We start from the raw sequence: 16,508 nt of genomic DNA, 5'->3' as shown, positions 1-16,508 counted from the left end.
TTTTAATTATAGACCGTTGTAGGTGAAGCATGATATGACGTCACGGTCGCTTTCCAATCAGATCACTATCAACATTTTTCAACTAATTAATTACACATTTCATTACAGGTCTATAGCAGAAGCGCAAACAACGAGTAAATAGCAATGAACTCAATAAAGTGTCTCATTGTTGACTATTTGCAACGATTTGCCTTGAAAAAAAATGTGCTGCAGTGATTTCCAGCGCCAGCACGTCATATATTCATTATTAGGTTATATTTGATAATTATAATGTTACAAATAATTAATATTTCGTCTTCAACTAGGCGCCAGCTTCTGTTTGAACAGAAAGTTGTGATCATATTAAGAGCTTTAGATCTTTTTTCATAAAACAAGCCCACGGCCTTGTTCTCTGTCACGTACAGAGTGTGACATGTTTCAGTCGCTTTGCTTTCCGAATTCTCAGTTGCACCATTTACGAGAAATCCTTCGGCCTCTTTGTCTTCCACACACATGCTGATAGAGAGCAGAACGCAGCAGTAGGTAGCAGTCTACGGCTAATAGCAATTGTATTTATTTTTTAAATCTCAAGATCAAAACCTGAGGATGCAGTATTACATCTTACTGATATCAACAATACTCAGTGTCTCTCTGTGTCATATAGTGCTCTGGAGAATGCGTAAAGAACTGAAGGATTGTATTACCTTTTATTATTTTAGATGCATTTATTTTAGTCTCATATTGCATGTTAGGGAATGGACTCGGCGCCTTTAGAGCAGAGGGAGATGTTTGGCTATTCTTTTCATCAACAAAACACAGGACTAATTATTCTCGTATAGCTTTTAAACGTGTCCTCAGTCATCAGTGCAGGGTATTCAGCTATATATAACAACACTGGAATTAAATTGATAGCCTCATTAGGGGAAATTGTTTGGTCCCCTTTGCGGGTTATAGGCTACAACAAAAACACGTATATTTTTTAAATTGTTAGATCCGAGATTTAAACGCAAGCCAAATAGGCTATCGATCACAAATACCTCCTGTCACTCGAAGAAAAAGACAACTCTACAGGCAAATTGCGACTAAATATGCAAGCTTTATCTTATCTTGGAATGAAGATATAATCTGCTGAGATGCACGTTGAATATAGATGTTTAATTTCATAATGAAGACGGTGACCTTGGAGCCAAAAAATTAAATGAAAGAATAGCCCATACTAGAAACGTATGGTGAGCATAACATAACTGATATTAGTCTGTTATAATTCAACTTATAGGAATACAATTCACTTTGAAGGAAAATGAATAATTCAAGGACATAAAATCAAAATGATATTATCGTCAACAATCGGGAGATTCACTGAAGAGAGACAGCATGGTGTGTGTGTGTGTGTGTGTGTGTGTGTGTGTGTGTGTGTGTGTGTGTGTGTGTGTGTGTGTGTGTGTGTGTGTGTGTGTGTGTTTGTCTGTGTGTGCTCTTTGTTGTGTTGTGAACAAAGAGGCAACCGGAAGTAGCTGCAATGTGCTCACAATTCCATTTGATTTATTTTGTCTAGATTCAAATAAAATTCATGGTTAACTCAATTTTTAATTTAAGGCAATTGCAGGTGAATTGTGTAATTTTAAATGATATCTATATAATCATGGAACTCTGCCAGTTGATTACGTTAAAACATGTATTATATATATTCAATTTTTTTCAGAAAAGATTCAACGAATATGAAAATGTGAAGTGGCGAACCCTTTGTTCGCTCTACTTGTTCCTTAGGCAGCGATAGTCCGACACACATTTCTTGGGAAGCACGCACAGAGAGTTTAACTTGGTGTTGACTCATTTATTAAACAATAACTCCGGTTGACTTTCCAGGAAACAACGAAACAAAACTCACCATATAACTAATTATACTTAAATGTTAATGTACTTACAATACCATCATCAAGGTGTTGGATAAAGACAAGATCTACAGCATTTTAGTGTCTACAATTTTTACAGAACATATTTTGGATACAGCCGTTTTGATTTAGGAACCATTTTAAAATGCATTCCCAGCATGTTGAAAACACCATGAACAAACACTTCTGAAATAACCTTCAGAAGGGTTCTCATAATTATGATGGAAAGTTAAGCTGATGCTATAGAAGTTGAGATTTTTGGTTCAGAATATTGAAAAAAATAACTAATGTCGAGATAATGGCCATTAAAGATGGTAAGGAGGATACAGACGTAAACAAGGTCTGGTCAAATACACTCCTAGATGTAGGCTACATTTTCAACCTTTGAAGTAGGAAATAAGATATTTTATGGAAGAAAGGTAACCAAAACTGAAACTATGTTTTTGCCTGCAGGGTCTCACCTTAGTTAAGAATTAAATAATCTTCATAGAGCGCCTTTTTAGTGAAACGAGTCCGTATACCCGCTATAGGCCTTAATATAGTGCTTCATTATGCTCCAAATTCCAGCACATGAGCAGGGACAAAGAGCTGGCGCGTTTGGTTCGTGTCAGGATGGGGATCCAGCGGCTCGGCCCTTCCGGTCCGGGCCAGCCGGCTGGATGCTTGAGACGGGAAGAGGGCAATTTAACCCTGGTGCATGGGGCAATAAACTCATTTCAGGAGGGGTAGAGACAAGAGATGGGGCAAACATTAAAAAAGACTGTCTTTGTCTTGAAGAACCCACCATAAAAAGCAAAGAAAGAGTGTGAGTCAGACAGGAAGCGGAGACAGAGGAATTGTCTCGCCTCCAGACCAAACAACCCCCCCCCCCCCCCACCACCCCCCGTCCTGCTGCCATGGCCGAACTCTCTCTTGACATTATACTGCCCACCGTCCATATACCGCTCCTCTCCTGTCTATACGCTCTGCCGCACACTGTCTTTTCTAACACAGTGTCCACATCCATCCATCCATCTGCTGTTTTTCAGTCTCCACCCCTTTTGTTTTCTTCTTCTTCTCCTCCATCTCTCTTCTCTCTGTCCGTCCCGCCATCTCTCTGCTGCTTATTTAAATCTTCCTCCATCCCAATCTTCTACTCATTTATGCTTCCATTCCGTCTCTCCCTCTTGTTCTTCTTTTCATTTGTCCTTTATTTCCACCCATCCATCCATTCTCACGCTCTCTCTCTCTCCTCCCTTCCTTACCTTGTGTTGGTGCAGCGCGTTTAGACCGGCCTCCCCCGGCCTCTCCCCTGTTGTTGGACCGGAACTGAACGCCATCCCTCTTGTACTCCTTCTCCCCGGTGTTCGAAGTCTGTCACTGAGCATCGGCGGCTCTCCTCTTCCTCCTCTTCCTCCTCGGTGATACATGGACTATAGCATCCTCCTCCTCTGAGCATATAACGGTAACGGCTCTGTGTGCGGTCTGCAGATGGAGCGCCTATAGCCGCCCCCCCCCCCCCCCCTGTGGACTCTAAACGGTTGGTGAGCCCAGTCTTTAGTGCCGTGCTCCGGACCCGCCCTGCCTGCTGCATGGGAGAAGTATGGCTGATGATGACGTGGTGGCGGTGGGATCCGCCGCCAGTCCGCTGAATATTTGCGCGTGTCCTGTCCTGTTGTTGCAGGCGCGTAACCCAGAAGGCACTCTGGACCCTAGCTGCCGGTTCGGTTCCATGAGTGACGTATAGGCTAGTCAGAGAGGAAGAGGAAGGATGTTGTGCGTAACACGTGCGTAACGTTCATCCAGAGCCGGGGCGCGTTTAGGTGCCTTTTTCGCCTTTCTTTCGCTGTAGTGGCTCATGCTCCCGGGTAACATACTGCGTCTCGTGCCCACCTGAGGTGACTTCGAGGGGGTGGAGCTCCTTCATTGTTGGAGCGTTGGCAGGTTGATGTGAGTCATGTGACTATAACTCGCCGTGTTTAGGTGGCAGGGAGGCGGCTGCAGTTATTTGCATTGCTGCGTGTGTGCTCTGACATTGCCGGGGAAATATTTGCGAGGAGTAGAGGAGGAGGTAATATCTTGGGTTGATGGGTCAACTATAGAGACTGGCTTTTGGGATAAACATGTTTATTGTTAAGCGGCCAATGGCATGTCTGATATTCAGGACAGGCCACGCCCCCGAACTGTGACGACTGCTCTCTTTCTTTCTTTCTTTCTTTTATTTATAACTGGAAATCGACTACAGCAGGCTCCATTAAAACGCTCTTTGTCTATATTTCACCGCCGCTTCAAATGAAAACCATGCGTGTGTTTCAGAGGCTGCTGGACGAGGCCTGACTCCCAAGCTGCATCCAATTACAGTGTGCAGTTTATCGCAGCAGCCCGCTGTGTAAATCTCTCCCTATACGAGCAGGCCCGTGCATCGCTCTAAGAAGATCGTCTATGATGTATCCCTGCGTCCCCGAGGAATGCATGGGAAAGAATGGAGGATTTAATCACAGAGATCCAGTCTTTTCTTTCCGCAAAAGCAAGCCTGTGGTTTCGGTCTATAGCACGAGGTAGAGTTAAATAAATACCACATTTGTCCCCACATTTCTGAATTTTCTAATGTGTAGTCTTAAATCGAGCATTCGAAATTCAACAACACAGTACACACACATGTGTTAAATGCGTTTCGCATCGTGATTCATGTATTTCAATCTAAGGAAGTTTCTCTCAACATTGTGACTTCAATACAATACCATGTTAAGGACTATTTTGTTGGGGATCTAAACAAACAATGTCCACAATTGATCCAAAGTTATTACCAAACTATACATGTTTTCCCCCACCTTTATATTTATGATAATAGCACAAAAGTATAAATGTATGGTCTTGTGTTACATATACTATAACATGTTAATATGAAAGGATATACATTACAGAATTAGAAAATATAAAATAATCCCTTATTAGTCCCACAGAGGGGAAATGAGGGGAAAACAAAAACATTATAAATGATGCAAAATATAATAAAAGCCTGTATATGTAAACAGTAAAAAAGCTGACACTACACATTAAAAATGCAAGTTAAACTGTAAAAAGAGATGACAGTAAAACACAATAAATTCTGAGTAAACAGACTAATGAACACTGAACAGTGTGTGTGTGTGTGTGTGTGTGTGTGTGTGTGTGTGTGTGTGTGTGTGTGTGTGTGTGTGTGTGTGTGTGTGTGTGTGTGTGTGTGTGTGTGTGTGTGTACAGCCGTATGCACACTTACAACATGATGATTTAAAGTATTATTAAGGTCATATGTTGTTTTCTCCCGCTAACCCAAATCAGTTTACCACGTGTTCTCAATAGAAATGATCTCTAAATCTAAGCAGTCATTCAAAAGAGGAATTGACGAAATGCATGTTCCTTTACATTTTGGCCTGCAGTGGGACCTGCTGTTGCTTTGGACAGGATTCTACCACAGTCTCCATCAGGAAAGGAGGGAGAAGCGAAAGACCGTATTAATACACGAGAACTGTTCTGTCCGTTATGGTATGGCCCACTACAGGGGTACTGAGGGCCGTGTGCAGTGTGCCACTGCTGCCACCAGGGGTCGCTGTTTCTCTCCGACACAACTCCCCATTCTTCTGTAAGCAAGTGCACACGGAAGCAGTGTGACACATGCAGTTTTAAAGGGTGAGGACTTGTTTTACCGTGATGGACTGATGATACTGTTTTGATCAAATTAGCTGTAATGTAGGCTAGATAGGAATTGAATTACATATATGTTTGTCTATGAACAGATGTATTATAAGTTTACAAAGCGTGGTAAACACAATGTAAATGTCTTCTTTACCATGTCCGTCTATTCTCCCTACCTCCTAGATGTTTTTGGTTTTAGTGCAGAATCTCTTCTCTAAATGAGTGTTTTAACAGCAACAAGCAAATGTATTTATAAAACATTTCAAAAGGTTACATTCATCCCCTTTAGCTTTTAAGTGTACCATAAACAACAAGTGTTTAGCAACTGTCTATTTGCATCTGAGTATGACTTTTATAAAAAAACAAAACAGCTTTATAATCCTATGAGCAACAATTCAATTTAGAAAGGATTCCAGCTCATTTTGTGGCATAAGTCATGTTTGTGTGAATCAAGATTCCTTTGATTCCGCCTTAACATCCTATAAGTCTCATCAGGAAAACATGAATGTGGTCAAATATGGTCTTTATTTGGAGAAATAAATCATTATAATTGATATTGCACACGTTTCCCGGTGAGCCCTCCATGTCCTGTTCATAGCTCATTTAGAAAGGTGATATTTTTACAAAGATCCCAAAAGATCCCACTTTTTTTTAGATGAACAGAACATGAGCTTGTTTCTCATGGTGAGCTGCGTGTGTACACAGGTAGCCCATATGGATGATGGCTTCAAAAAAAGATCTAGCTATAAAAGCTCCACAAGAGGAGCTGTAGCCTACACATCTACAGTCTAACATATGCAGCCCAGATCGGCCTTTAATCTAATCTCATGTCTCTTTCGGCAGGGATCGCCTACTGACAGTAACTTGACCATAATGAGTCTCTGTGTGTAAATAATAATAATAATAATTGATTAACTGCCTCCGGTATATCTTAGCACATCACAAAAGGTCCTATAGTTCTGTCTGTCTGTCCTGGCTCTTCTCCACCATTCTCTGGCCAGTTTTGAGGTTGTTTTGATGTGTGTGTGTGTGTGTGTGTGGGGTGGGGGGTGCATGCGTGTGTGTGTGTGTGTGTGTGTGTGGGGTGGGGAGTGCATGCGTGTGTGTGTGTGTGTGTGTGTGTGTGTGTGTGTGTGTGTGTGTGTGTGTGTGTGTGTGTGTGTGTGTGTGTGTGTGTGTGTGTGTGCGTGCGTGCGTGCATGTGTGTGTGTGTCATCCACTCACACACACATTCTCTCCCTGTCTTTCACCATAATTATAACCAGAACAAGAGTTGCCGACACACACACACACACACACTTCTGCTAGTGGTGGACATCCCTCCCTCCCACCCACAGCCCCAGCTAACCTCGTATAACCGGTTACCATGACAACTGGGCCCCAGATCGCTATAAAGTTTTACAGCACAGAAAGAAGCCTCTACACTCTTCCCCTCTCTCTCTCGCTCTCTCTCTCTCTCTCTCTCTCTCTCTCTCTCTGTGTGTGTGTGTGTGTGTGTGTGTGTGTGTGTGTGTGTGTGTGTGTGTGTGTGTGTGTGTGTGCGCGTCAATGTGAGGAATGATGGTAGAGAAGAAAACGGAATCCACGTCTGATTGTAATCTCTCTCTCTCTCTCTCTCTCTCTCTTTCCCTTCCGTGCCTTCAGAAGTTGTTTTCCATTAAACGAGTGGTGGGGGAATTGAGGCATTTTTTCATTAAATCGGACCAGTGAGCGCATTAGGAGGATTAAAACATTATAGGGGCCGGATTTGCATTTCTTACAGGCAGGGACGCACGCGGCCCTCAGTGACCTTGCTGCTTCTGAAGGTTGAAGGTCGCTGTCTATTAAACACAGTCTCACTGTCTGGCCAGCATGCAGATCAATAGAGCCACCTGCACTGGCTGCACTATTACGGTAAAGGGATCCAAAGGTCTCCTGGTATTGGACCTTCGGGGGTTTGAATAAGTGAATGAGTGAAAGAAAAGTACAATCATTAGGATGTTTATGCATCTGTTTGTCCGACTAGAGTTGCACACTTCTTGCTGGTTTGCTGAGGGCAGTGTACAGCTGGCCGTGTCCGTACACATTGTGGAGCAGGAACAAAACAGGGTCAGGTAATAGCCTACTTCGAAAGAAATTGCAATGTGAAAATGTAAGATGGGATCTTTGCTCACTTTTATTGATTGTGACAGCAAAGGCAAGGCGAAGGGGAAACCACCTCTGGACTACAGTGAATGGGAACTCCTGGGCCCGGTCATGGAGAGGTATCCTTGGAAGCAAGACCCAGAATCCCTTGTTAGGGCCGACTGCTTCCCCACAGTCCACTGCCCTGTCCAACATTATCACAACCATGAGTCTAGTCCCCTTTCTGAGGCTGCAGCCATCCACCCTCCTGTCCGTCGACTGGGATCGAACCAGCAACCGCATGGTTACTGATCCCCTTCCTCTGGTAATTGTCTTGCAAGATGCCTGCTATTACATATTAGTGAGAACAGTGACTCCCAAAACTGATCCATCTCTTTGTTGGAAATTCTGCGGGTGAGCTCATGAGAAAAACTTTAAGCTTTTTTTCAACTAATGCCCGATTAAAATCAAGTGTACAATTTTTTTGTTGCAATGGCGAGAATCTTTACATAAGCACCAGTATCCTGTCAAAAGTCAATTTTTTTTGCAATATACGGATATGTGTTACACATCTATCCTGCTTGTGAGAATCTTTTTCAGAAAAGAGGCTGCATGTTGGAAGCTGATTCCTACCAGAGCCAGATGTGTGCTTCTGGACAGACATAGCACAGTCCCAATAGGACCAGTCCCAGTCAAGTTCAGTCCAGTGGGATGTTGTTCATTGTCAGCCCCTTCTCAGACACATGGTGCATTCTCATTCATGTTTAATTACAGCTATAAGCCAACGATGTGTTTCTGATTTATTATCTTAACTCTATTAATTCACTGTGCAGTTCAGTGGATTGTGCAAGCCATTATCTATGTATATATGAACGGGAGGCTAGTACTGACTGGTAATATATGACCTGTTTCTTATATGAGGCAATTTAAGATTATTTCTAATTAATTAGGTAATTATATTTATAATCGAATCTTAAATTTTTAATTGAATCTTTAATGTATCCAGAATCCTATTGTTCTGTCCTGTGAATACACTAAGGTTTCTTTGAAGAATTTTTCAATGCAATATTGTAACCAAATTTGTTTATTCAGATCTATTCTAAATTGATCCCTAAATTACAGATTTTATATTATCACAGTTTACCTTAGACGAGTCTGAAGAGTCTTGCAGCAAATATTCAGTCAATAAATCTTTGGTTTATGGGAGATTTGCTCTGAAGTGAAATGCTTCCGCAATTCTACACAGTGACCATGAGGTGGCACTGTGCTACAAAGAAAGAAAGGGGCAAGTAAAGAAAACTGTTGGATAACTTTAGAATCAATGTAACATAACTGATCAAGCAATGGTGCTATAAAACTAATATTGTTACAGAAATCACTGTTTCGCATTATTCTTCATGTTTCCTGTGAATTAATGTCATAATCCTTTAAAAATGTCTCATTTATCAAAGCAGCAGATTTCATTTCATTTCAACCTAGATATTGTTATGAAATGTATGATCTGGGTGTGCTGACATTGGCAATAATAACTACTAAATAGTCATGCATTTCCTACTAAGTGTTTTTTTTCTAATGTTGTAACTACTACACAGTTTTTTTGGTTATTTTTTTGTAACTACTCCATAGTTATGCATTATCTACTACACATGATTTTTTTTTTCTTTTGGAACTACCGCTACCTAACTAAACCACTAAAACAGTAACTCCCACTGTGTGCATACAAGTAACTAATAATAACTAAATAAGTAACTAATCAATAGTGATTGAATCCCAGTCAAATAACTTTTCAATAACTATGTTGTTACTGAATAACTATATAGTAGTTACTATCTTGGGATGGTAGTTACTAAAAATAAATAAAAAACAAAATAAAAAACATATGTAGTAGGTAATGCATATCTATTTAGTAGTTACTACAATTTTGTGTACTTCATTGTTAAATGTTACCAAATAATTGTATGTAATTAATGGTGATAGGATTATTCATTACTATTAATTCATGTAGAGTAAATATGTGTTTTAAACTATCTGCAGGACCTGCAAATGTCAACACATCCCCTTCCTCTGAAACTGTATAGTGCACCTTTAAATGAAAAACCTGATTGATGGGTCTTATCCAGAGTCCATTCACAAAGCGAGTTGCATGCAGTGATTTAAATGGTATAAGGTGAAAGGCTCTTTGTCTAATCTCTTCACCATCAAGCCCCTAACCCAGTGTTGTGTTCATTACAATCACCCAGGGTGCACTGGGCTCCGGCCAGCAGCTCTTTTACAGTTGTGTATTTCACCGGCTCTTTTTATTGCCACCGACAGACAATTAAAGTCTACTGAACACACGCTCGCTGCCCGTCAGCAGCCCTGCACGCTCCATAAAAAGCATCTTTCTGTGAAAAATGAATGACCATGCCGTCACAGGGAGCAGATAGAAGAAGAAGAAAAACACAGTGATCACGCTTTTATTCGGAGCTCTATAAAAACTAGGGACCCCAAAAAATGCTGTGGTTTGACCTTGACACTGAGCCAACATGCATGGCTGCTGCTCTGTCCTCACACCTGAGCTGACACAACACAAAGAGAAAACTGAACTCCAGAATTACTTTTTCATGTTGAGAAGCTGAATAAAAGAAAGTTGTCTGCCCCTAGACGGATGTATCTACTGACGTGTTGTATGAGTACCAATACAATACATTACACCACATTACATTTCACTTGCGCTTTTTTCCAAAGCAACTTCTAAAAAGTGCATTCAACCATGAAAGCTGTTCTGAGTTTGTACAGTATATTATCTTCAAATAAACAATAAGTGCCACATGTAAGTCCTACATGTACTTTAGGTGTAAAATGTACTTGCAATTTCTTTCTTTTTTTTCTTTCTCTTTTCAAGCATCATCTTCTTAGCCAAGGCGCAGTCTGAATAGATGTGTTTGTGATGTATCTCAGTGCTCAATTCAAAGCACATGAGTGAGCCACATTGTTGGACTATGGTGACATGTTCCTTCATCCCCATCAACACACACACACACACACACACACACACACACACACACACACACACACACACACACACACACACATACATACAAACACACACACACACACACACACACACACACACACACACACACACAACCAAAATTCCACCTCGTGAATCTAAAGCTGTTGTAAAGAGTTTGAATCTAGAGTCTATTATAAATTGCAAAAGTTTAATTCAAACATTTCAGTTTATTTTCTCTCATGGCACTCCAGCTTCATTTGACCTTGTATTTGTTTCCATGTGAGTGTATGCTGCCTCTGTATGTGTCTACTGCTGTGTTTCTTGGACAGTTTTCTCTTGGAAAAGTATTTTATTCTCAATGAGACTTACTTGGTTAAATAAAGGTTGTACTAATATACAGAAATAACAGGTATTTGGCCATAAGCCGGGTGTTGGACAAACAAAAGATGATGTAAGGTTAAAGTTAAATATATAACAAATTCTTCCTGGATTCAAGAATTATTGTCTGTGCCAACTTTCGTGGCAAACATTTATAATGTATGACTGTAAATGGTGTTCATGTTGGTGTGACTCTCCACAGTCACTTGGCCTGTTGTTAGAACCATAGGTAGTGTATAAAAGAGGTTAGAACCCTTCTATTCCCATGTGTCAGATGCAGTTCATTGTAGAGAACACTAGATGGAGAAAGAGAGCTGGACACTTCAACCCTTTCTCTCTTTTCTCCCTATGATCAATATAAATCATTGTCAGCAAGACTCAATCCTTGTATGTAACCCATTGTGTCCCGCCTAGTTTTAACAGAACATCATGCAATGTATGTCATGTGTATGGCCGAGATGAATATACGGTATGTATTTCAGTTACAGTAGGCTACTCAATGATTGATTTTGAAAAAATCTTCTTCTTGTTATTTGTGGTGTTGACATCATGTGTAGTTAGTTTAAATGCCATGCGTATTATACCACTGATGCACTCCCCTCTCACCCCCCCAAAAAAAGGGTTAGGGTTAGGGTTAACTATACCTCTCTATATACCCCTGTTTTATGTTTATCATCTATGTCCTTTTTTTCTGCAGTCTCTTTTCAGTTCTTGTATGGATTCATTAAGCCAGGGTTGCAGTGGTTTATACAATTTTGTGAATAACTCAGTGTGTGGATGGGAACATTATCTGAAGGTAAACGATATACGAGTAGACAAACGATCCATCTACCATCGGAAACCCTGACCATATATGACTGATGGCCAATGTACTCATACATTATAAATAGATATTAATTATGACTTAGTTGACCCTCTACTTTATTTGTGCCTAAAAATAAACCAACCTCTGGAGAGATGTTGCTAATATTAAATATTGTTATATTTGGGTTTTAACATTGGCTACACCCAAGAATGAGCTAATCTCTCATTCACACACACACACACACACACACACACACACACACACACACACACACACACACACACACACACACACACACACACACTTCATTTTACTGCTGTGTGATGTATGGCAGGTTCCTAAAGATTTAACCAAGGCCATTTGCTGAGGCCGCCTCACAGAACGTCTCATAATCTCCAGCTCATCCACATCTGACAACCTGACAGAGTGTTATGTGTATAAGGGGCTGTGTTTATAATATATATTCTCTGCATGGAAGGGATGTTGACAGGTCATTTGTTCATTTCATGGTGCCACACTAGCCTGCTCATACTAAATAACCAATAGAATAATATGTAGATAATATTCCCCCTCCCCCCCAAAGTGGATCCCTTTTTAGTGTAATCTGATCTTTAAAAAAATATAAATACTAATAATCTCTTATTGTTTCCAGCGACATGCTCTTTCCCGGACAATGTTTACAGTGTAGACAGGAGAGAAAAAGAATGTAAACATAATTAAGATAAGTCAAATAAAACAAAGAAACACAAAGTAACAAGCAAGAATATATTATAATCCAAAAATGAATTATACATTTATTTAAATATCTGTATTTGTATTGAACATGTATTGAACATGTATTCAAAGCTCTGAAATCCTGGGCCATGCAGGGGCCTTACAATGTGGCCAGTCGGGAGGCTTTCTTTTGCCCGTCTGTAAACATTTGACAAATAAATCTGCTTTTGGTTGTTAGGAAGAGATACTGGTCATGGTTTGACTGTTGGAAACACAACCAGGCACCCTGACAGACAACGTCCCCCTAACTTTAGACTCCCTAATGGGTCAAACTGGTGATCAAGCTGTTTTTAACTGTTGAAGTTAGTTTGAACATCATTACAAATGTGTTAACCCCTCGTCAAAACCAACAGACACACTTATTTACTTGCTCAGTTCAGTTGTCCTGGATGGGTAAACACAGTTTGTCTCTGAGTTTTGTAATGCTTTAACTACAAGCGTTCCCTTTAACTTTTAACTTTAATCAATGGAGTACTGTCTCAGCTGATAACACCAGATTATCGCCATTTCTTCTTTCATTTTCACTTATTTGAATTTACAGCAATGTGTTTTTAGACGGACAGATACACAGACAGACACACAGACAGACACACACACACACACACACACACACACACACACACACACACACACACACACACACACACACACACACACACACACACACACACGTCTGTTCAGGTGTTGATAAACCACCCAGGTGGAAATCTTCTCTTCCTTTAACACAGTTTTACTGGAGCAACAACATGGCAGTCGGAGCAGGAAGTGACTCAGAGGTCAGCTGATCCCACACACATCTGCTTCTATTCACCATGCTGTGAGTGTGTGTGTGTGTGTGTGTGTGTGTGTGTGTGTGTGTGTGTGTGTGTGTGTGTGTGTGTGTGTGTGTGTGTGTGTGTGTGTGTGTGTGTGTGAGTGTGTGTGTGTGTGTGTGTGTGTGTGTGTGTGTGTGTGTGTGTGTGTGTGTGTGTGTGTGAGTGTGGTGTGCATGCGTGAGTGTGAGTTGGCACAGTCTGTTAGACATGAACTTGAAATAATGTGAACCTGGCTCATGTGTGATATATTATGAGTTTCATCCATGCTAATGTGGAGTGAGTCAATGTAAATAAAGTCAAAGTATAAATATATTAAATATGGTTATATGCACATTAAAAGCTTGTCATATACAGGATTGTGGAAATACGTTAAGTTTAGAAAATACAAGCTTAGAGAAATGGAAAATAGTTATCTTGGAAGTATTTGAAAAAACTATGAGTTTGATTTTGTTTATTTTTGAAAGTTAAAAATATAGCAGACCTAATGAAACAAAATGTGAAGAACAGTAAAAAAAAATGTCCCCTACTTAAATACTTAAATAATATTACAAAACAATATTCACACTGTTGAAGAAACTATATACATATATAGAGGTTTTGTGTGTGTGTGAATGAGTTAGAGAGTTCCATTACCGAGGGCTACAGATGAATGACTATGTGTGATTTTATGAATGAGTCAGTAACAACATTTGGAAAATGAAACACAATTAAATGAACATAGTGACCAAGCCTTAATGTAACATGTTGGTAGGACCAGAGAGAACATTCAGTTTATACAGTCAGGGAAACCTTCCATCGCACCAGTTCAACCAACAAGTCAATATTTACACTTGGCCTTTTTCACTCAACATTTAAAGATTTGAAGAAGAATTTAAAGACATTGAAGACATGCAGTGGACATATCTCTTAAAAATGCAGCTCCCCTCTCTGCCCCATTTCACCTCTGTCTCTCTGCACTATCAATAAAAAGCATAAAAATGGCCAAAAAATATCTTAAAAAAAAAAAAAAAAAAGCAGCTCATGTTATCCTCTTAAAGGTTTGTGGAATATCATTATTATGATATCTCATACTTTCAGATGATACTAATTATTACTATATTATTACTAAGCTGAACTATATATTGGTTTTTACATTGAATCTTCACAAAAAGTATAGCTTTGTTTGCGCCATCTTGATGGACCCGGAATTATGCCCCACCCATCCACTGCCTTTTCTCATACTGTAGTTATGATACATGACATCATCAAACCCCGTCTTTGGTTATTGTATTGATGGTGAGCCCTTAGGCGTTGAATAACACATGTTATGTGTTTAGTTTAATTTGGTACCAGACATCAGTGAAACTAACAACTAGGAACTAGAAGCGTAAGACATGGAGCCATGAAATGTCCACTCGCCTTCAAAGCAGCTTTGGAGTTAAGCCCTGACACACTCAGTTATGAAATGATCGTACCTTTTTTTTTTTTTTGCATCATGTAACTCTTTCAAATCTTGAGCGATTTTGACCAATCATAACCAGTCAAATTCAGTTTTTTTTCTACATTTCATACTTAAAATGTGAAACTATTACTACAGTTTTACTAATACTTAAATATTACGATTTTGAATGTTTCTCCTTAATAAAGAGCTAACTCACTCTTTTTCAAGCTATTCATCAAGTCTCACAGCATTATTGATGATTTAAGCTTCATTTGGACATCTGAATATTCCAAATCTTTAATACGTTACTCAACAATTCAATCCATTTTATACTAATTAGACTATTTTGCACGTTTCCATGTCTTCATTTCTCCTACACCTGTCTCTTCATACAAATTCAAGACCAATATGTAGTTTTGCTCCCAGCCTATTGAAAGACATATTAACTCTTTTTCAAGCTGTTACAAGACCTCATTTATAATTCAGAATTCATTCCAACATTAAAACTTCAAAATATTCCACATTTTTCATACACTGTAGGTATCATTTAACTATATTAAACCATATTCATATAATCGGACGATTTCCGACTTTTTCAAATCTTCATACTCCTTCAGTAATCAGCGTCAGCTTTTCAGCGTCGACGTGCATTTTCTAACAGTAAATGCATTTCCTTGTTCTAAATGTAATCTACCTGTCTGCAACATCACTTTCTAAGTTTACAGTTTCCCTTAATGTACTCTCTGCACTGCCGTACTTTCCACAAATCCAAACATACTGGATTCATTACATATTCATTCATTTTCATTTCTTGTTTTTAGCTGTTCCTACTACTTTGTTATCTGACTTTCAGTAGTGTGTATGGGGGAGGACACTTAAAGCCCACATGTTTTTCTGCACAGCTGTTTTGTATTATTGTTTTATGTCATGGCTTCTGTCCAAATGGAGCAACTTAATGAACTATACTAATTAAGGTTTGCCCACTTGTTACACGATAAACCTGAATTATGTCCAACATGAGTCGGGGCAAATGAGGGAGAAAATCAGCCTGGTTTGAACCTCACGGCGTGAACACCCTGGAACAGCAACATGCCTTCACCTCTCTGCTAAACAAACAGCGTACACACTCATGTTTATAAGGTCAACTTCATTGTAGATGGCTGTAAAAAAAAAATCTCACCGATGACATGTACATTGACTGAAGCCAGAACATTCAGTTGTTTGAACTTACCTCAGCTTTGTTAGAAGATGACCAACCCCGTTTTCTCTTGCCTCCTGCTCATTGTAGACAGTAGCGTGTGTGTGTGTGTGTGTGTGTGTGTGTGTGTGTGTGTGTGTGTGTGTGTGTGTGTGTGTGTGTGTGTGTGTGTGTGTGTGTGTGTGTAGCCCAGGACCTACAGCCCTCATTCTAACCCTCACCACCATGTTCCATCAGCCTTCACAACAGTGTCCTCAATGAGCACAGATATAGCAGGAAGCAAACATGTTGATAAAAATGAGCATTCTTCTTATTTATCCTCAGAACCAATCAGAGTAGGGTGTCAATGTGACAATTTGAAATTATTGCTAAAAACCCAACAAAGGCAGAGTTGAAGGATAACGGCCTATAGCCTGGGATCAGATCAGCTTGGAGGATGGGCCGTTCCAACCTACACTAACTACACACAGCCCACCCCTCACTATTCAGTACTGT

General features: G+C 39.9%; 1 long non-coding RNA gene across 1 annotated transcript in view; it reads right to left on the bottom strand.

Annotated features, from left to right (window-relative positions):
• Positions 1-3,308, bottom strand: part of LOC307263384 — a 10,533-nt gene extending 7,225 nt beyond the window's left edge. The window contains exon 1 of the long non-coding RNA XR_013845276.1: positions 3,116-3,308. This is a non-coding gene — a long non-coding RNA (uncharacterized lncRNA). The remainder of the gene's footprint in view (positions 1-3,115) is intronic.
• Between the last annotated feature and the right edge of the window lie 13,200 nt (positions 3,309-16,508).

This window comes from Ammodytes marinus (assembly GCF_949987685.1).
Source record: "Ammodytes marinus genome assembly, chromosome: 16".
NCBI lineage: Eukaryota > Metazoa > Chordata > Actinopteri > Uranoscopiformes > Ammodytidae > Ammodytes > Ammodytes marinus.
Note: the sequence above shows the minus strand (reverse complement) of the source record. Positions and strands in the feature narration are given on the sequence as shown.